Source organism: Salvelinus fontinalis, chromosome 11 (genome assembly GCF_029448725.1).
Source record: "Salvelinus fontinalis isolate EN_2023a chromosome 11, ASM2944872v1, whole genome shotgun sequence".
Taxonomy (NCBI): Eukaryota; Metazoa; Chordata; class Actinopteri; order Salmoniformes; family Salmonidae; genus Salvelinus; species Salvelinus fontinalis.
The window spans coordinates 28,290,188-28,312,995 of NC_074675.1; the positions used below are offsets into that span (position 1 = coordinate 28,290,188).

General features: G+C 40.1%; 1 pseudogene; it reads left to right on the plus strand.

The window, feature by feature from the left end:
* The first annotated feature begins 547 nt into the window (after nt 1-547).
* The window catches only part of LOC129865440 (uncharacterized), a 40,881-nt pseudogene continuing 18,620 nt past the window's right edge, over nt 548-22,808 (plus strand).

Here is a 22,808-nt window from a genome sequence, read left to right on the forward strand (position 1 = left end):
TAGGAAATAGCTCTACTTGTAACCTAGAAAAGCAACATGTATTCGAATATTCGATGAGTAGGCTTTCATTGTTTCTCTAATGTCTTAAATGTGCTAATTGAATAAAGGTTTCTGATCAGAAATCACTGCTTCCTTCATGAGTTTGTTATTACACCCTAGTGTATTTTCATCATGTAATATGTTACGTTTAGATATATTAAACTGTTAAAAAGAATTCCCTCTAGGTGAACTGTGAAGTCAAAGTAAAGACAGGGAAGTCCCTAAGTAGGTTTGAGTTTCCTTACTCACAACATGGGTGACCCTCTGATCCAAACATCACATTTTCAGGTTGTATTTTCTTGTATCCATTCTTGCAAAGTGACACTGATTCAAACTTCATAGACAGACTGTTCCTGTTCCACATATGACCTACTCGGCAGCCAATCAGATGTTGAGCTGAACATACAAATCTGACAGACCAATCAGATGCCACCTAGATCTGACCAATCAGACATAAGATATGTGAGTCTGTGACTTAGTAGAGGATGCACTTAACAAATCACCCCTGCTCCAGAAAAGCTAGGGGTAAAGACAAGATGGTTGAGCTCTTGGTCTTTCTTCTTCTCTGCAACTCCTGTAAGTGACACATTTCCTAAGAAAGTCTACCTTCAATCTGGGTTCAATAATAAGTGTTTGGTATACTGTCTTTTTCTTAATGGAAATACCTGATTTTGTTTCAGATGTGACCAAATCATCTGAGATTTCTCAGCCTGCTCCATTCCTAGCAGCAAAGTTGGGGGACAACGTGACAGTTGAATGCCATGTAACCAGTAATGTTGATCACATGGTGTGGTACAAGATGACCACTGGCAAGAAACTACAGTGTGTGGCAAAGGCAGAGATCTTTTACAAACATGTACAATATTTAGGTAACTTTAGAAACGGGCGTTTTGGTGTATTGATAGAAAAAGGAAAATGCCACCTAACTATATCTGCTACGAAGCCAGAGGACATTGGAACATACTACTGTGGACTTCTGCACTTAAACTTTGTAGAGTTTGGACCTGGAACTGCCTTGATGGTTAAAGGTAATGATAACACAGTATTTACAACGAGTACGTTTACATGCACATTAATAATTTGTTATTAAGCTGATTATGGCAGAAGGCTGAGTATGGTGTTAGTCATGCAAACACCTTACTCTGCTTATCTTAATCGGCGTAAGGTCGTAACCGTAGTAAGCATACGCCGACTAAAACACCTGGTTTTCGGATAAATCCGTAGAATTATTAGGACATGTCATCACCTTAATTGGCGTTCCGGTGGTGTTTTTGATCTGTGCATGTGCTAGCACCAGGCGAGAAAGTCTAGCCCTTCAGCACGAGTAAAAGTCCGTTCGGGAACAACTGAATGTATGCGTCTTAAAAGTCGTTTTCACATAGCTACAAACTTCGTATGTCCTTACTCAGAATGAACTATGCTCTCCAAAATGAACATGCTCCTTCTGGTATACATTTTTATTTTGATTGGCAATTTTCTGCAGCCTGATTTCAGATGTGTCCATGTAAACAGGATTATTAGGAACATCGTTTTTCTTGCAAAGCATATAAACATTTTAATCTAACTACTGTATTACTCTGACTATCCACGATAATCACATTATTGTGTGCATTTGACCATATGCAGTATTAGAAAAATCCGTTGTACGAGGATAACAAATGCTGATAAATTCCCCCCAATTTTTTTTGTGGATGTAATATTGAATAATGATTTATTCATTTCAAAGGTGCTCCGTTGAACAGTGATACTGTTGTACAGCAGCCTGGTTCTGAGTCAGTCCAGCTAGGAGACTCTGTGACTCTGAACTGTACAATACACACTAAGACCTGTGCAGGAGAACACAGTGTATATTGGTTCAGACATGGCTCAGGAGAATCCCATCCAGGAATCATTTACACCCATGGAGATAGGAGTGATCAGTGTGAGAAGAGACCTGAGGATGGGTCTCCTACACAGAGCTGTGTCTACAACCTCCTCAAGAGGAACCTCAGCCTTTCTGATGCTGGGACTTATTACTGTGCTGTGGCCTCATGTGGGGAGATACTGTTTGGGAACGGGACCAAGATGGATATTGAAGGTAATCCCCATTTAATCTGTAAATAAACATAATGATATATTCATAAGAATGAACCTAAAAAAAGTACATACTTTTGTCACAACTAGATAGAGCTGTACCACCATTAGATTATTGGTGCATTATTTTATTGTTTGATGGTCTTACTACTAAGGGTTAATTAATACAAAATACCAGTACTTCCTCCACAGTTCCAGAGCATGATTCTCCATTTGATCTGAGTCCTACTGTTCTGTTGTTGTTGGTGTCCAACATCGTTCTGGGGATAGTGACCCTTCTACTTGTCTGGGCGCTGTGCAAGACTCTGAACAGAGATAGCAGAGGTATTACTTTATATCAAGTCTAATGTTTCATGTCAATAAAATGTACATTCTGCAAACATCAATTCAATTTCCAACTTATAAGCATAGTTAACTAACTACATGAGGTTAAACAGAAAAATGTATTGTCTTCAAATTATTTGCTGGCATTCCTCTATTTCAATCTTTCAAGGGAGGACAGATGTCCCAAAGTCCTTTGGCAATCAGGTAATTTTGTCAATATGTATAAATACAGTATATTATCCGTTTTTACAAGTGTTTCTTTACAACTGCTATTTAACTTTCCTTACAGCTAGTATTCAGTTTGTGTGCTTTTTATGTTATTAAGCTTTTTTGGTAGTAATACGTCACTGTACTAGTGGTAGCCTACTGATCTTTGTTCATTTTTCCATGGAACTTCTGTCACTGTTCCACTGACTGTCAGGTCATTGTAGTGGGTGTACAGTCTGAACAGTCATGTCTTTTGTAGTAGATCATGCTGTCATCATAATGTATTTCCTCATGGCTCCACCCCCCTCAGAATCAAGACAGTGACATGTTGAACTATGCAGCTGTCAGTTTCACCCCCAAGAAGAAGTCCTCCTCTAGAAGAGTGAGAGAGAAGACCAGCAGAGAGGATGCAGTGTACTCTGATGTCAGGCACCTGCAGCAGCAGTGAGCGATATCACCACTGTCACAAAGACTCCAAGAACTATTGGTAGCCTAATAAAACTGCTTTTGGTAACTGACATTAGTATGGCATTTTACTCACAACAAAGAAACTGTAATTTGAACATTGTCTATATGTTAGATTTATATAATGATCATGTAATGCCTTAAATAGCCATCACTTTTGACAGCTTGTAAGAAATCATCTAATAGAGAATCCTATTTTTGTTGTATGACTTTCTGTTTTTAACATAATAAACCATTCATTTATACACACTGTACATCTCTTTATACACGCTGTCTACAGAACATCTCTGCAACCACATATACAAATATTTAGGAGAGACCTGGTACTTGCACATCATGAGAATATCTCTGACTACACATACTGCATAGATATACCTATATATTATTTTCAATAAATGCTATTTTTGTAAGAAGTGCAGTCTGCTCACCCACCTTCCAGGAAAGGTGTGATTTGATATATCTCCCACCAATCAGAGAAAATAGACTTTCTGCTCTCTTACTGTCAGGCAAGAAGCCTACTGATCACAGTACTGCACCAGTCCATTTGATTCAGGGCAGGCGAGAGTAACCACACAGGACGGACTGCAAGGTGAACCCACTATTCATCTGTATGGTGATTCTGCATCTCACTTGTAAGTGCTGTATTTGCATATCTAGACTGCCTAGTCAATTTCTCTGACATTGTCCTGTACCTTGGCTCAACTTATTGACATGGCTTTACTGTAACTCGTATGCAAATTAGGATGTGAATTAATTAATTTTACATCTACATCAATTAGCCAAACATGAGTCCTTTCTCTATGAATGATTTACACCTTGGGCAAATACAGGTGGACTGGGACCAGAAATGGGCTTTGGCAATTCTGACAATCCAGATTTTTCTTCCTCGAGGACCCCATTATTAGCCAGATAATTATCATTTTGCAAAAAAAACAAGTTAGACAGGCACACTCTCCTTCTAGTTCTCTGCTGCCAATGACTGGAACGAACTACAAAAATCCCTGAAACTGGAAACAGTTATCTCCGTCACTAGCTTTAAGCACCAGCTGTCAGAGCAGCTCACAGATTACTGCACCTGTACATAGCCATTCTATAATTTAGCCCAAACAACTACCTCTATCCCTACTGTATTTATTTATTTATTTTGCTCCTTTGCACCCCATTATTTCTATCTCTACTTTGCACATTCTTCCATTGCAAATCAACCATTCCAGTGTTTTACTTGCTATATTGTATTTACTTCGCCACCATGGCCTTTTTTTTGCCTTCACCTGCCTTATCTCACCTCACTTGCTCACATTGTATATAGACTTATTTTTCTACTGTATTATTGACTGTATGTTTCTTTTACTCCATGTGTAACTCTGTGTTGTTGTATGTGTCGAACTGCTTTGCTTTATCTTGGCCAGGTCACAATTGTAAATGAGAACTTGTTCTCAACTTGCCTACCTGGTTAAATAAAGATGAAATAAATAAATAAAAGTATCTCGTGATTCAAGGTCAGTGAAGAAACAGAAAGTTTAGTAGAAAACTATGTTTCTAATTTGAATATCAGATTTTCTTCCATCAGAATGTGTAAATGTTGTGTGGTTCTCTTTAGCCAAGGAAGGAACTCAAGTGAACGGAACCAAGCTGGACATTGAGGGTAAGACAGTGTAAGAGCTGATAAAAAAACGATGCACACATTTGAAACAATTCTGAAAATGATGTATTTTCCTCACACGGGGTGTGATAGAAAAAATGTATATTTACCTGATTTGTTTGATATTAATAGTTAAGGATTATATACTTAACAAATAGTAGGACATTTCTGTTCTGTTTCATTCGGTGTATCTGTAAAGAGATGGTTTCCACTCTAGCTTCCTGCAGTTAGTCTGGGCGTATGGTCAAGGAAATGGGGTTTGCTAGAGATAGCTTGAGCTGACAATGACTTGGTGATAAAAGCCTAAAGCTGGCATTCCATAGACAAGATGTGGTGTGTGTGACCCTAGATAGAGATAGCCTGGAAGAGTTTAGAACGATCTCTCGTTGTCTCATCTTCCTGGTGTAACAGTTTAGCTTCTGTCCCTCTCATCGCCCCTACCTGGGCTCAAACCAGGGACCCTCTACACACATCAACAACTGCCTCCCACGAAGCATCGTTACCCATCGCTCCAGAAAAGCGACTACTTCAAGGTCTCAGAGCGAGTGACGTCACCGATTGAAATGCTATTAGCGAGCACCCTGCCAACTAGCTAGCCATTTCTCACTGGTTACACTGGCATCTGGGAAACTAAGCCGGTTTTGGGGTAAAACAACATCCTGTGCAGATAACCAGGAGATGGACCAAGGTGGCTTACGGGAGGCGTGGAACCAGCCCTGACTCAGCATTTTAGGTCCTATATAAGATCAGTTTTTTTATTATCGGTTACGCTCTGGGCCCAAAAGTCAAGACTGTTGGGTTCACTAGTCTCATTATTGCAATAATTCATCGATATTGAAAAAAAGATGATTGTTTGAAGAAACGACAAAGTCTCTCTCACTCGATTAGAATATTACACAACAGGGGCACCAAATGTAGCTACAGTTATTATAATTTATATGTTGGGGATATTCTGGTCTGAAACCTTAAGAATTCCCTCCTTTCAAATGTATGTATGTATTATTCTCAAGAGAATCAACACGGGTTTCTGAACAACATACCATTATTATCCTGATAGCAACACACACTTTCTTGTGAAGGAGAGCTCTGGATAAATGTGTGCTAACGTTTGACTTTCTTATACTTTATACAAAATATATTATATATCAATGCCATATATCAATGTCATTAATTTAATATTACACCAAACAAGAATACACAAAATGTATGTTTTGTTATTTATTAGGGGTGAGCATGGACACTTCACCCACAGTCCGAGTGAGGAATTTGGCATTATATTTTGCCTGACGTTATACTGCTTCACATTCATATAGGTTTCTGGGGTAATTTAGTAATTGTGGATGAAGTACTGTCGTGGAAAGGTTAGAGAAGCCCCACCGACAGCTGTTTATAGGCAATTCTGGGAATTGTCTATGTGGTCTGGCACCACTATGGTCTGGCACCACTATGGTCTGGGACCACTGTAGTCTGGGACTACTGAGTGTGTTTGGGAATAGTATTAAGTGAATGTGGATGTGAGAGCTCCTGACAGACGTGTACTACTTGGTGCATGAAGTTTCTTGGAACCTCTCCAGTTTGCTGATAATAAAGAATGATTCATTATTTCCTTCTGTCATTTAGGTTAGTATTGTGGAGTAACTACAATGTTGTTGATCCATCCTCAGTTTTCTCCTATCACAGCCATTCAACTCTGTAACTCATGGTGAAATCACTCAACAGTTTCCTATCCTCTCCAGCAACTGAGATAGGAAGGATGCCTGTATCTTTGCCGTGACTGTGTAATTAAGAACTTCACCATAATCAAAGGGATTTTAAAGTACAGCTTGTTTTTAACCCATCGGTGCCCTTCTTTGTGAGGCATGGGAAAACCTCCCTTGTCTCTGTGGTTGAATCTGTGTTTGAAATTCACTGCTCGACTGAGGGACCCTACAGATACTTGTATGGGTGGAATACAGAGATGAGGAAGTCATAAAAAAGTATGTTAATCATTGTGCGTGTGTGTGTTATTTATTCGAGGTACTCCTCACACTTTTGTTTTGGGTTTCTACCCTGTGTTTTGTTACCTGTTTGTTTGGTCTTCGTCCCGGTGCCTTTATTTGGGCTGAATAAAAAACCCTATTACGCATTCCTGCACCTGTCTCCCGAATTATTGTTACCAACGTGACACTCCATGTACCTGTGTTGTGTGTTTTTGTGTCTCGTCTGATCTTGAGGACCAGGATGAGGATGAGGATGACTATCAGTAGAACAGCAGTCACAACACCCAGGATCACAACCAGGGAAGGAGGTGCATGGTGCCATCATCATCCTCTCCTACTGATAGTTCCATTACAATGTACTATTAGATTACATTTGATTAAATCACTTGGTGGTCCTTTAATGACTGAGCAATTATTAGTTTTTGTTTGTTAAGTATTTACAGAAAAAAAACATCTAAAGTGCATTCAGAAATGATTCACATCACATATTACATGTTTTTTTTTTCACAAAAGAAAATAAAATGAAAAGCTGAAATGTCTTGAGTTGATAAGTATTCAACCCCTTTGTTATGGCTAGCCTAAAAAAGTTCAGGAGGAAAAAAAAGGAGTATGGACTCTGTTTGCAATAATAGTGTTTAACTTCTTTCGGATCATTGGGACGCGCTAGCGTCCCACCTCGACAACATCCGGTGAAATTGCAGAGGGCGAAATTCAAAATACAAAAGTAGTAATATTAAACATTCATAAAAATACAAGTGTTATACACCCTTCTTCAGCTTAGAATCTTGGTAATCAAACTGCTTTGTCCAATTTACAATAGGCTTTACGGCGAAAGCATAACATTTGATCGTCTGAGGACAGCGCCTCACCCACTTCCTGCAATAACATGATTTCATAACCTGCACAGGGGTCACAAAACTCAAAAATAGTGATAAAATAAATCACTTACCTTTGAAGATCTTCATCTTTTTGCAATCCAAAGGGTCCCAGTTACAGAATGAATGGTCGTTTTGTTCGATAAAGCCCTTCTTTACATCCCAAAAATCTATGTTTATTTGGCGTGTTTGATTCAGAAATCCACCTGTTCCAACTCGCCCAACATGCCTACAAAGGAATCTAAAAAGTTACCTGTAAACTTAGTCCAAACAATTCAAACAACGTTTCTAATCCAACCTCAGGTACCCTAATATGTAAATAATTGATCAAATTTAAGACGGAATATACTGTGTTCAATACCGGAGAAAAAGAATGAGGAGCGCACACTCATTCACGCGGGCCAAAAGAGTCCTTCTGAGGGATACTTCGAAAGAATACGAATACTTATTAATTTTTCAAAAAACAAGCATGAAACAATTTCTAAAGACTGTTGACATCTAGTGGAAAACTTAAAAATAAAGGAGAGCCGCAAACTCTAGGAGCTCAGATGCAAAAATATTTAATTTACCAACGTTTCGACAGGCAAGCTGTCTTCATCAGGGTACCCTCAGGCTCCTAGAGTGTGCGAGCTGTCTTCATCAGGCTCCTAGAGTGTGCGGCCCTCCTTTATTTTTACGTTTTCTACTCCGCTAGCCAGCACCTCGCCTAAATAGGTGTGCGTTTCTTTTTCTTCTAGATTGACATCTAGTGGAAGCCATAGGAACTGCAATCTGGGTCTTAATTATTAGACTTTCCCATAGAATAGCAATACTGCCCCCTAGCCCAAAGACCCCTCTTTGGGATCGGTGTCCTGCTAGCGTTCCACTATGACAACATCCGGTGAAATTGCATAGTGCGAAATTCAAAAATCGCAATATTAAACAATCATGAAAATACAAGTATCTTACATCGTTTAAAGCTTAACTTCTTGTTAATCCAAACGCGTTGTCAGATTTCTAAAAGGCTTTACGGCGAAAGCATACTATGTGATTATCTGAGGACAGTGCCCCACATCAAAATACTTTTTCAAACCAGCACAGGCGTCACAAAATCCCAAATAGCGCTAATATAAATCACTTACCTTTGAAGATCTCCATCTGTTTGCAACCCAAGGGTCCCAGCTACACAATGAATGGTCGTTTTGTTCGATAAAGTCCCTCTTGATACCCAAAAAAGTCAGTTTAGTTGGTGCCACTGATTTCAGTAATCCACTCGTTCAACATGCATACAAACAAATCCAAAAAGGTACCGGTAATGTTCGTCCAAACAAGTCAAACAATGTTTCTAATTAATCCTCAGGCACTCTAATATCTAAATGATAAAATTTAAGACGGAGAATAGTATGTTCAATAGGGAAGATAGATAACGAAGAGCGTGCACCTAATTCACATGCGCAACAAGACTACTTTTCTAATGAAGGACACCTTGGAAAAAGTACAACTACTTGTTCATTTTTCAAAAAACAAGCCTGAAACCCTTTCTAAAGACTGTTGACATCTAGTGGAAGCCGTAGGAACTGCAATCTGGGTCCTATCCATTTGTTTTTCCCATAGACTATCATTGAAATGGCCTGTGACCTCAAAAAATATTATTCCCGGATGGATTTTCCATATCAGTTCTGTTATATTCACATACATTATTGTAACAGTTTTAGAAACTTCAGAGTGTTGTCTATCCAATGCTACCTAATTATATGCATATCCTAGCTTCTGGGCTTGAGTAACAGGCAGTTTACTTTGGGCACGTCATTCATCCGAACTTCCAAACACTCCTCTCAAGGTTTAAGATTAACACATGGGTCGCGACTCGTAATCATCTGCAAAATTCACAATGGCACGAAAGCCAAAACACACAGCACAGGTATTCACACGCACCAACGGACATTGTAAAAAATAATGGACAGCCCAATGGAAACCAAAGGGCACACTTATACAAGTACTAATCAGTGGGAATAAGGGACAGGTGTGCGTAATGAAAGTTCAGGAGGGATCCGTGACAGTATCCCCCCCCTGATGCGCTGCACAAGCAGCTCAACGACACCGGTCTCGAAGACGATCACAGGAACGCAGTGGACCGAATGCAGCTGCCGAAGTTGAGTTGTCATCGGACAGGCCAGTTGCCGCTGCCGAATTTGCGGTGGCGTCGGATGGACCATTAGCAGTGGTCGGACGGACCGGTTGTGGCGGCATCGGACGGGCCAGTTGTGGCTGCTGAAGTTGCGTCGTCGGACGGACCCACTCACACGGACCAATGGACATTGTAACAATAATGGACAGCCCAATGGAAACCAAAGGGCACACTTATAGGAGTACTAATCAGTGGGAATAGAGGACAGGTGTGCGTAATTAAAGTTCCGGAGGGATCCGTGACATGGATGACCAGAAGCGTTTTCTACAAGGTGTATATCGCATATTATTGGGAGCAAATTGAGAGCAAACCACACATACCCATTTTCAAAGTATTTCTGTCTGACCAAATGTCTCTATGGTATAGCAAAATGTAACATTTATTTTTGAATAACTGTTTGTGTACTGACCCAAATGACTCTTTCCTTATTTAGATACCGAGGTTAAATTTTGTGTTTAATTGAGATTTGTTTGATACCTCTAATACAGTGGCGTGCCGTGGGCCTGGGGCCTGGGCCTTCAGTGAGGTCCTACACAGTCCCACCCGAATTAATCCACCTCTTATTACCATCATTATGATGCCATGGCTCTAGACACTATACATTTAGACGTCGGCGTCGGGCGACCTCTCCTTACAATGTCTAACTTTTCTTGAAAAGTTCGTCTTGAGAATGGCGTTATAATTATATCCTCAACCAAATCGATATCTTCTCCTCCTTCCCCCATTGTGGGTTGAAAAAACAGCTTAGTAGTACGCAAATTAATTTGTTTATCAAATTCAGTTTCCTAGTTCTGCATAGACCTGCCCATAGGACCTGCCTCTCAATATTGGTAATCCAATCAAAAGACGTGCACGCACTACGCCTGCTAGCTGGCTCCTGTGTAACACTGGAGCCAGCCAGCAGGCGTACAATAGCCAACTCTAAAGCTGATTGGTTGACACTAAATTTTCATTTCCAGTCACTTTAAGCTACAAGCGCCCGCACTGTTGATTCTGAAGGCCCGAGGGCAGATTTTAGACCCCTGGCAACACATGATGGCTGAATATGATTGGATAAAAGATTTAACATAAAGACCAGTCCTCCAAATCTCAACCTGGGTCTGGAAGCAGTGCAACCAAGAGGAAAGCTATGAAATGAAGAGTATAACTCTTACTCTGGGGAATAATATAATACATATTTGTGGGAAAATATATTTAAAAAATATATATATATTCTGATGATGTTTAGGCCAGCAGAGAAGGCCTTGCTGGCCCTGACGGCCCACCACTGCTCTAATATTATTATATGTTTTCTACAGGATCCGGATCAGGACCCAGACTCTCTGAACTACGCAGCACTGAGTTTCCTTCAGAAGAGGTCCAGAAATAAGAAGACAGCTAAAGGTCAAATGATAGAGATAGATCAAATGTTGTTTCTGCTGCCAGAAGATAGTGTCAAATGTTTTAATGTTGATATCAGTGTGCTGTAGCACTGATAAAGAACTGATGTAATATAGTTAATAGTTGTAGTAGTCAAAAATCCCCTTGGGCCTGAGGTAGAGGAGGAGGGGCCAGTGAGGAACGCATCACTTCCTGTGGTGTGAGTGACAGGAAAGAGCAGCTCAGTGTTGAGTGAGACCTGCTGAGGTGAACATCACTGGGCCTATCATTGTCTGACAGATTTTGGATTACTTTTTTAACTAATATTTAGAATTGATTCCCAATATTTGACCACTTTTTTAAATTTAAAATGCCATGGCCCTGGGCATATATTTCTAAAGATTTAGGATGCAAACTGCAATGAAACTGGTGCCCTTTTGACCAAACTCAAAATACTTGTAATGTCTATATTGTATCTTGAATGGGAAATAATCAATAAAATACACATTGTTTTTATACATTTGTGTGTATGATAATGGTGACACTGATAGAACTTGTTATTTTCCACTGAGATAAAATCCTTTCATTCTCTCTCTCTGCTGAAGACCAGCAACCTGCACCACATGAAGACTGGCCTAGTGCTCTCTCTCTCTCTCTCTCTCTCTCTCTCTCTCTCTCTCTCTCTCTCTCTCTCTCTCTCTCTCTCTCTCTCTCTCTCTCTCTCTCTCTCTCTCTCTCTCTCTCTCTCTCTCTCTCTCTCTCTCTCTCTCTCTCTCTCTCTCTCTCTCTCTCGCTCTCTCGCTCTCTCGCTCTCTCGCTCTCTCTCTCTCGCTCTCTCGCTCTCTCGCTCTCTCGCTCTCTCTCTCGCTCTCTCGCTCTCTCGCTCTCTCTCTCGCTCTCTCTCGCTCTCGCTCTCCGCATCTAACCACACACTCTCTTCTCAGCAATCAGAAACCACTTCTCTTTCCATCCATACCGCCTGACTAAAAATACCTGACCAAAACCAAACTACTCCAGGCTCTAGACTAGAGAGTTGTGCACAATGTTTGAGGTGTACAATGACAAACACTATGATACTTCAAAACATTATCTGCTGTTGTTTTCATACTAGTCTGGTTGAATTTGTTTGAATGTATGATGTACAATGATATGGTGGACACCTGGGGTTTGGGACACCTGTACACCGCCACCTGCTGTTTAGTACAATAACCACACTTTTAGTGTTAAAAAAGCACACACACTTTTGAGCAATTGCAGGCTTACTTCAATCATAATGCATCTATGACGTGTTCACATGCATAGGGAATGCATCTTTAAGCAATGCTATGTTTGGTATGGTTACATAAAACAGAAGGTTACTTAAGGCAAAAAAAAAGTAGGGTGGTTGGCCGGAGTGGATGTTTAGGGGTAAAACGCAAACGTCTAGCAGTCCAAAGGTTGTGTGTTTGAATCTCATCATGGAAAACTTTAGCAATGGTGAAAAGTACTCAAGCAAAAATACTTTTAAGTAGTACTTAAGTAGTTTTTTTGGGTATCTGTATTGTACTTTACTATATACATTTTTGACAACTTTTACTTTTACTCCAATACATTCCTAAAGAAAGTAATGTACTTTTTACTCCTTACATTTCCCCTGACACCCAAAAGTACTCGTTACATTTTGAATGCTTAGCAGGACAGGAAAATAGTCTAATTCACGCACTTATCAAAAGAACATCCCTGGTCATCCCTACTGCCTCTGATCGGGCAGTCTCACTAAACACAAATGCTTTGCTTGGGAATTTTGTCTGAGTGTTGAACTGTGCCCCTGGCTATTAGTACAATTTTAAAAATAAGAAAATCGTGTTGTCTGGTTTGCTTCTACTTCATTACTTTTACTTCTACTTTTGAAACTTAAGTAGAGTTGAAGCTGGCTGTATCTACAGTGGCTTGCGAAAGTATTCACCCCACTTGGCATGTTTCCTATTTTGTTGCCTTACAACTTGGAATTAAAATGGATTTTGTGGGTTTGTATCATTTGATTTACACAAACAAACAAGAAATAAGACGAAAAAACAGAAAACTTGAGCGTACAGTACATAACTATTCTCCCCCCCAAAGTCAATACTTTGTAGAGCCACCTTTTGCAGCAATTACAGCTGCAAGTCTCTTGGGGTATATCTCTATAAGCTTGACACATCTAGCCACTGGGATTTTTGCCCATTCTTCAAGGCAAAACTGCTCCAGTTCCTTCAAGATGGATTGGTTCCGCTGGTGTACAGCAATCTTTAAGTCATACCACAGATTCTCAATTGGATTGAGGTCTGGGCTTTGACTAGGCCATTCCAATACATTTAAATGTTTCCCCTTAAACCACTCGAGTGTTGTTTTAGCAGTATGCTTAGGGTTATTTTCCTGCCGGAAGGTGAATCTCAATCCCAGTCTCAAATCTGTGGAAGACTGAAACAGCTTTCCCTCAAGAATTTCCCTGTATTTAGTACCATCCATCATTCCTTCAATTCTGACCAGTTTCCCAGTCCCTGATGATGAAAAACATACTCACAGCATGATGCTGCCACCACCATGCTTCACTGTGGGGATAGTGTTATCGGGGTGATGAGAAGTGTTGGGTTTGTGCCAGACATTGTGTTTTCCTTGATGGCCAAAAAGCAAACATTTTGCTTCATCTGACCAGAGTATCTTCTTTCATATGTTTGTTGGAGTCTCCCACCTGCCTTTTGGTGAACACCAAACGTGTTTGCTTACTTTTTTCTGGCCACTCTTCCGTAAAGCCCAGCTCTGTGGAGTGTACGACTTCAAGTGGTCCTATGGAAAGATACTCCAATCTTCGCTGTGGAGCTTTGCAGCTTCACCAGTGTTATCTTTGGACTCTTTGTTGCCTCTCTGATTAATGCCCTCCTTGCCTGGTCCGTGAGTTTTGGTGTGCGGCCCTCTCTTGGCAGGTTTGTTGGGGCGCCAAATTCTTTCAATTTAAAAAAAAAAATGGATTTAATGGTGCTCTGTGGGATGTTCATAAGCTTCTGATATTTTTTTATAACCCAACCATGATCTGTACTTCTCCACAACTTTGTCCCTGACCTGTTTGGAGAGCTCCTTAGTCTTCATGGTGTCGCTTGCATGGTGGTTCCCCTTGTTTAGTGGTGTTGCAGACTCTGGGGCCTTTCAGAACAGGTGAATATATACTGAGATCATATGACAGATCATGTGACACTTAGATTGCACACAGGTGGTCTTTATTTAACAAATTATGTGACTTCTGAAGGTAATTGTTTGCACCAGATCTTATTTAGGGGCTTCATATTAAAGGGCGTGAATACATATGCACGCACCACTTTTCATATTATTATTATTTTTTAATTATTTGAAACAAGTAATTTTTTCCACTTCAATTCACCAATATGGACTATTTTGTGTATGTACATTACAAGAAATCCCCCCCAAAATAATTTTAAATTACAGGTTGTAATGCAACAAATTAGGAAAAAAAGCCAAAGGGGATGAATACTTTTGCAAGGCAAAGTACAGTGCATTCGGAAAGTATTCAGACCCCTTGACTTTTTCCATATTTTGTTACGTTACAGCCGTATTCTAAAATGGATTAAGTAATTTCCCCCCTCATTAATATACACATAATACCCGATAATGACAAAGCAAATACTGGTATTTGGAATTTGAAGCAAATGCATATACAGTTGAAGTCGGAAGTTTACATACACCTTATCTAAATACATTGAAACTCAGTTTTCACAATTCTTTACATTTAATCCTAGTAAAAATTCCCTGTCTTCGGTCAGTTAGGATCACCACTTTATTTTAAGAATGTGAAATGTCAGAATAATATTAGAGAGAATGATTTATCTCAGCTTTTATTTCTTTCATCACATTCCCAGTGGGTCAGAAGTTTAACTTCTCTAGGGTAGGTGAGACGCTAACGTCCCACCAGGCCAACATCCGGTGAAACTGCAGAGAGCTAACATTTTAAATACACCATTCGTTGTATTAAACATTCTTGTAAATACATGTATCTTACATCATTTAAAAGATGAACGTCTTATTAATCCAGCCGCTGTGTCAGATTTCAAAAAGGTTTACTGCAAAAGCAAACATACGATTTTCTGAGGACGGCGCCCCATTACTAGCATTTTCCAACCAAGCATTAGCGTCACGAAAGTCAGAAATAACAATAAAATAAATTGCTTACCATAGAATATCTTCCTCTGGTGGCAATGCCAAGTGTCCTAACTACACAGTGAATGTTCGTTTTGTTTGATAAAATCAATTGTTATAGCCTAACACAAAACATTTGTAAACCGGTTGCGTCGTGATTTCCGTCTCATTCAACTTTGGACGAAGCGTTCGTGGTAATTACACACACTAAACTAACGTTTATCCAGTCATGGTTGGTTTCATTGCAATCCTCTGGTTATTACTAACACAACCATACATGATGGTTCTTTTCCCGGGACGTATTGACCGAAACAAACCGATTTGAAGACACCAATCAATGACCTCATTGCGCACCAATGGTAGGACCGGTCTATCGTTGATTGACTGTATTTTGGCCCAATGACCACTGATCATCTTGAAATCTAGCTTGGAAGATAGCCAATGAGCTGAGGTAAATGGCAATATGAAATGGTTATACATTCGAAGACCAGCCTTTGTCGTAAACTCTGGTGTAAAAGAGGTTCATTCGCCATTGCAAATCCTACTTGACAGAGCCACGAGTGTTACGCATAGCAGTACATATTCAATAGCATTTTCAACAATTTTATATATTTAAATTATGGCGAATAAATCAGGAAAAGCTAAAACAAAGTCTAGGTATACAGATTTAACCCAAATTATAGAGGAAATTGATAGAGACAGCGAGACCGAGTTTCTTCAGGAAGATGAATCTTTCAGCGAAGCTAGTTTTGACTCCCAGGTGGAAGAAATGTTTCTGCACGGCGAGGATGCCATGCTGGATTGGTAAGTTCTAATGCTAATGTCATTGTTTGAAATTAATTATTTTGAAATATTATTCATTTGAGATTTTTTGTTCATTTTCTTATTTTATTTGCAATATATAAAAATATAATCTGTAATAAAATGTGTAAAGTACACATTGGCAATACTGTGTGTGTGTGTGTGTGTGTGTGTGTGATATATTTTTTACATTTATTTTACATAGACATGGAACGGAACAGCACTTCACCATAGTGATTATGTTCCCTGTACTCTATATATATCTGTTTATTTTACGTGTTGATACAGGGCTCATACGTGAAAGTATTGTTACTGATTTTTTAAATCTTTCACAGTGGTAGTGATTCTGATTATGAGCCGCCAATGTCTAGGTGTCCATCTCCCTCTGAAGCTGGTTCATCCAGCCGGACCCCCGCTGTCTCCGGCTCCACACCTACCCGGCCATCTAGAGGTGTGAAGTCAGTGACAAAGAAGAGGAGGTGGGGAAGAGAGAAACCTGCAGACAGAGGGCCAGAGGGTCGTTGGCACTCTGTGTTAGAAGATGATGTGGAACCAAATCCACCAGTTTTTAGACCCAAAAGGCAGCCAGGACCTCAACTCGGCATGACTGCAAAGTACAGCCCCCTTCAACTTTTTCCAACTGTTTTTCACCTCGTCAGTGGTTGATTCCCTGGTGGGGCTAAGAAGCAGGCAGGAAAGAAAGAGGCATGGAAGACCATTTCCATGTCAGACCTTTTCTGCTACTTTTCAATGGTCATTTACATGGGGCTGGTGAAGTTAAAAACTCTAAGGGACTACTGGAAAACGTCAGCTCTCTATCAACTGCCTTTCCCCATGACTGTCATGTCTTCTACAAGGTTTCTGACTATCTCACGGGCGCTTCACATCAGTGACCCAGAAGTTGATGGGGAGAATGGCAAGAAGAGAGGCACACCAAGGTTTGATAGGCTCTGTAAAATAAAACCTCTCTACCCCAGCATCGTTGATGCCTGCAAGACTTATTTTCAGCCCGCCCAGAACCTGTCCATCGATAAGAGGATGGTAGCCTCAAAGGCCAGAATCAGCCTCAAACAATACATGCGTAACAAACCAACCAAATGGGGTTACAGGCTGTTTGTTTTGGCTGATTCTGTGTGTGCCTACACTTGCAATTTCTTTGTTTATTAGGGGAAAACAGTTTTGCTACCGGTAATGGACTGAGTTATGATTCCGTTATGGAGTTATTGGATTTTCAACTGCTGGGGAAGGGCTACAAACTGTTTGTGGGCAACTTCTACACAAGCCCTACCCTGTTTACAGAGCTGAGGAAGCGGGAGGTGTGGGCTTGTGGCACCATTCATACCAACAGGGTGGGATTTCCAAAGACCAAGGTGAACGACATGCCTAAGGGGCTGAGCGGTGTACCATGCGATGGATCCGTGAAGATGGCCTGCTGTTTGTGAAGTGGATCGATACCAGAGCGGTGGTCATGTGCTCCAGTATCCACAAGTCCTTCAGTGGAGATCACGTCGTCAGGCGTGTGAAGGACGGTGCCGGGGCATGGACCACAAAAAATGTCCCCATTCCAGCTGCTGTGAAGGACTACAACAAGAGCATGGGGGGTGTGGACCTGTCAGATGCGCTGATAGGATACTACAATGTTCTTCACAAGACCATGAAATGGTACAAAACATTTTTCTATCATTTCATTGACATTGCTGTGGTGAATTCCTTCATCCTCCAGAAGGAAATGGCCAAGAGCTGTGGACAGCCCCCCATCTCACAGCTAGCCTTCAGGGAGCTGCTCATCCAGGAGCTTGCTAGCTACAGCAAGTCCACTGCAGCACCTTCTGCTCCAACCAGTGGTGTTCACCTGCCCAGATTCATCTCTGCAGGCATGAATGTGCCTCAGGGCAAAAAGGGCACAGTAGGGAGACGTCGTTGTGCCCTTTGTCACAGGAAATGCCCCATCACCTGCACCACCTGTTCAGTAAGCCTCTGCTTTACAGCAGAAAGAGACTGCTATGGGCCATGGCACCAGCAGCACAATATTGTGTAGAGGACTGAGGGTCTTCACAATATTGTAAATAGAAAATGTGTAAATAGTAACCCTTGTTATTTGTTTGTTTATTATTATTTATTTTTTTAATTATTTTTTTCATATATATATTTATTTTTTGGGGGTGTGTTAGAATAGCATTTATGTATTTTGTATATAGTTCTTTCCTTCAAAATGTATCACTGTACCAATTCGGCCATTTGGGTACATTAGTGTGGGACACCTGGGTGACTTCATGCTCAATGTCATGTAGCTCGTTCATTTTTGAAGTTATCTGTCTAAAACTTTGCTCAGCTTTTGTTGCCATCTTATGTTCTTCATTCAAATCATCTACAGCATCCTGTCTGTATGTTTGGCTGTTCTTGGCCATTTGAAAGATGATGCAGCAACAATAAAAAACAGAAAACGTATGTTTATTTCCTAGTATTTTCTTCTACCAGATCTATTGTGTTATATTCTCCTACATTCAATTCACATTTCCACAGAATTCCGAGTGTTTCCTTTCAAATGATACCAATAATATGCATATCCTTGCTTCTAGGCCTGAGCTACAGGCAGTTAGATTAGGGTATGTCTTTAGGCGGAAATTGAGAAGAAGGGGAGGGTACCCAAAAGAAGTTAAGTTCTGACCACACATTTTCTATAGGATTGAGGTCAGGGCTATGTGAGGGCCACTCCAATACCTTAACTTTGTTGTTCTTAAGCCATTTTGTCACAACTTTGGAAACATGCTTGGGGTCATTGTCCATTTGGAAGACCCATTTGAGACCAAGCTTCAACTTCATGACTGATGTCTTGAGAGGTTGCTTCAATATATCCACATAATTTTCCTTCTTCATGATGCCATCTATTTTGTGAAGTGCACCAGTCCCTCCTGCAGCAAAGCACCTCCACAACATGATGCTTCCACACCCATAATTCACGGTTGGGATGGTGTTTTTCGGCTTGCAAGCCTCCCCCTTTTTCCTCCAAACATAACGATGGTCATTATGGCCAAAAAGTTATATTTTTGTTTAATCAGACAAGAGGACATTTCTCCAAAAAGTACAATCTTTTATGCAGCTACAAACCGTAGTCTGGCTTTTTATGGCAGAACTCAGTGCCTCTCTGTTCTGCTGGTGCATGGAAAATCCCAGCAGCTCTATATTATCATTGTCGACTTGGTGAAACATATGATGTTACCGCAGTTAATGTCCTGTTGGTAGGATAATCGTAATCGAAGTTCATCAATTTTATTTTCCAATGATTGCATATTAGCCAGTTGAACGGATGGCAGTGGAAGTTTACACGCTTGCCTACGGATTCAAAGAAGGCAACCCGACCTGCGCCCCCTTTTCTTCACACAAATGACAGGGATTTGAGCCTGTTCCTGGGAAGGCAGTATATCCTTCTCGTCGGGATCGTTAAAGTAGTGTGATGAAGTTTAACATTGTTATAGATTATACACAATATATTATATACAGTATGAATGCCATATTATATTATATTTTGTAATAATGCCAAACAAGAATACTGTCACGCCCTGGCCTTAGTATTATTTGTTTTATTTATTATTTTAGTTAGGTCAGGGTGTGACATGGGGTATGTGTGTATTTTGGGGTATTATATGGTAGAGGGGGTGTTGGTTGTAGGTTATGGTTTTGTGTTGAGTGTATGTGTCTAGCTGTGTCTATGTTGGGTGTAGTTGTCTAGGAAAGTCTATGGTGGCCGGAATGGGTTCTCAATTAGAGACAGCTGATTTCGGTTGTCTCTAATTGGGAGCCATATTTAAGGCTGCCATAGGCTTTAGCTGGTTGTGGGTCATTGTTTATGTATATGTATATGTCGACGTAAGTAGTTTGTGTGTGCACTTACGTTTGAAGTTTCACGATCGTTTGTTGTTTTGTTAGTGTTGTATAAGTGTTTGGTGATCATCTTCGTCGTGGTAAATAAAGAAGATGTATTCAAATAATGTTGCGCCTTGGTCCTCTCGTTCATGTCAACGCGATCGTGACAAATACACAAAAAATGTGTGTTTTATTTTAAATTAGTGGGGACTATGGACTCTTCATCCACAGTCCAAGTGAGTAATTTGGCATTATATTTTTTAATTGACGTTATACTGCTTCACATTCTCAATAAAATCTCATGCTTCATATAGGTCACTAGCTAATTTAGTCATTGAGGATAAAGTACGTATCTCTTTGTCTTTATTTTAGAATTTGAACATGGACACCGAAAATTACGCTGCATTGAGCTTCTCAATAAACAAATCAGACCGTGGAAGAGGGAGAGGGCAGGGTGGAGAAGTGTCTGAGACTTCGGCCGTGAAATACTTCCCATCAGTCTTGTTTGAGTATGTTTACGTATCAGACTTTAACTACTGTGTAATGTTTGCCAGTATTGAATAAAAAATTGAACAAACAAAAAATGTTTTTCATTTATTGACAGTTTGAACAGAAATATACAAAAAAATATTACTAGCGAATCTGCTTCATAAACATATCAAAAGGCTGACGAAATGTTTACATTATTTGACCTAAGCTGACGAGCACTGAAATAGTTGAACAGACAGTAAACCGCATTTGTGTTTGTAACAGCTGAAGGATTGAGAAACTGAATCATTACATTTATCTATTTCCTGACGAGGTAGATGATGAAGATGATTGTCAGACAGCAGAGGAGAAATCCAGTTCTCATATCTGCTTCAGTCGCCACTTGAATTTCACCACCTGAAAGAATAAACCTTTTATATTTCCACATTTTTATAATTGTATATAATATAGTATTGGCTAATACATTGTAATAACTAAGGGTCATGTTTGTATATTGTTAATATACAAGCGTAACATATTTACCATGAATGTTCAGCTTGGTGCCAAACTGTATCTACCAACATTTGATGAGCACAAATCCATGCCTTTTGCGACCAGTGGCCGTTGTGTCATTGGGCTTTATATAATAATTTTAATTCCCTTCTGCCAAAGCGCTGCGTGCTCCAAAGCACCTCTCACTCACATGGCTCTCCATCATGTGATTGGATCTTTCTCACAGGAAGTGTGTCCATCTGATGAATGGGCTGAACTCAACTCAATTTTATACACTAATTTTAGTCTCATCCATTCATTTCTAATGACCAGTCATTTTTGACTGGGAACCCCACAGGTGTACAAAAGTTAAATTTAAAAAACGATTTGTAATGAAAATCATCAAAATGTATTTTGTATGCTCAAATGCCATGTGTGGACAAAGTCAAGGAACCTTTTGACAATCAGATTAAATTAACTACATTTTTCAGAGAGAGAACTTGCAAATCGGTCCAATTCGACCGGAAACACAGCAGGAGAGTTAATATTAGGACAGTTGAGAACTATATTTTTTAGGCCTAACCTATAGAAAGCTGATGGGATCCTCCTCTTTTTAATGGAGGCCATTTTTCTGTTTTCTCACACAATTGTATAGCCTATAGAAATGTTGCGAAACATGAGCTTATGGGATCTCATTAATATATTTGTGTTAATGTCAGAGTGATTAGAGGGACAATAGAGTGCTGATGTAACATATGTAAATCGTACTCTCCTTGCGTTGTGTTTTGTCCAAATAAATCACCCCAGCCAGTGGTCCCAGTTGAGCATTATTTATTTATGTTGTTAAATAGGAAACAGCACGTTAGTTGTGCAGAGCTTAACGATGTTAATGGCTGTCGATGGTAAAATCCCTTGCATCACATTTTCATACTGGGTGAACAAAATATAAAAATACAATACAAAATATAACTTGTGTAAATACCTGTTGTTAAATAGAAAACAGCACGTTAGTTGTGCAGGGCTTAACGATGTTGATGGCTGTCGATGGTCAAATCTGTAGCATGAAAACAACTGTGTTAGCAGTGGGCTTATGTGACCATTACATCGGTGTATGCTAGCTAACACACTTATTTACAGCAATCATATGCCAAAGCATATCCCAGAAAGCCCCTCAATCCCTAACAGGTACCGCATTTATACATTATACACATGTATAAATCAGTAATGAACAGCAAACTTGTACACATTGTCAAATAGAAAATAGAAAACAGTATTCAGAACGTGACCTACCCCTTGCATCACATTTTCATACTGGGGAGACCTGACGTTCGCGATCTCCCCCTATCTGCATGCGGGGCCAATCACAACATGCCTTATTGTCATCAGAGTTGAACCAACCAATAAGAATGCTTGAAAAATGAATACACCTTTCTTTATAGGCAAGTGGAAACATAACCAACCCTGTTACACTGAGTACCAGGCAGTTAGTACGTTTGGTAGGCTACTAATGACCATCAGCAGCATCAGAGCTTGGACAAGCTTAATTACCATGAATAAAAGGTCACGTGGAATTTGACTGCCTTAATGACTCGTGACCGTCGGTGTGGCGATAATAGCGTCACCGCAACAGCCCTACTCCTGTCTCCATGGGTGTAAATCATTCCTAGACGGGATTCTCCTGAGCCAATAGACACTGTGTTCCCCTGCACAAGTGTCGTGGCTGAATCAAATTTAGCTATGTAACATAGATAGATAAGATGTTATTTTCATCATATGCTTGTGAGATACTTGTCATTAGAATGGGGCCAGAGAGGGGAGAGGTCAGGCTTGTCTTCATATGTCAATGTATCTGTTAAACCATGTGACGGGATGGAGTTATTAATTGG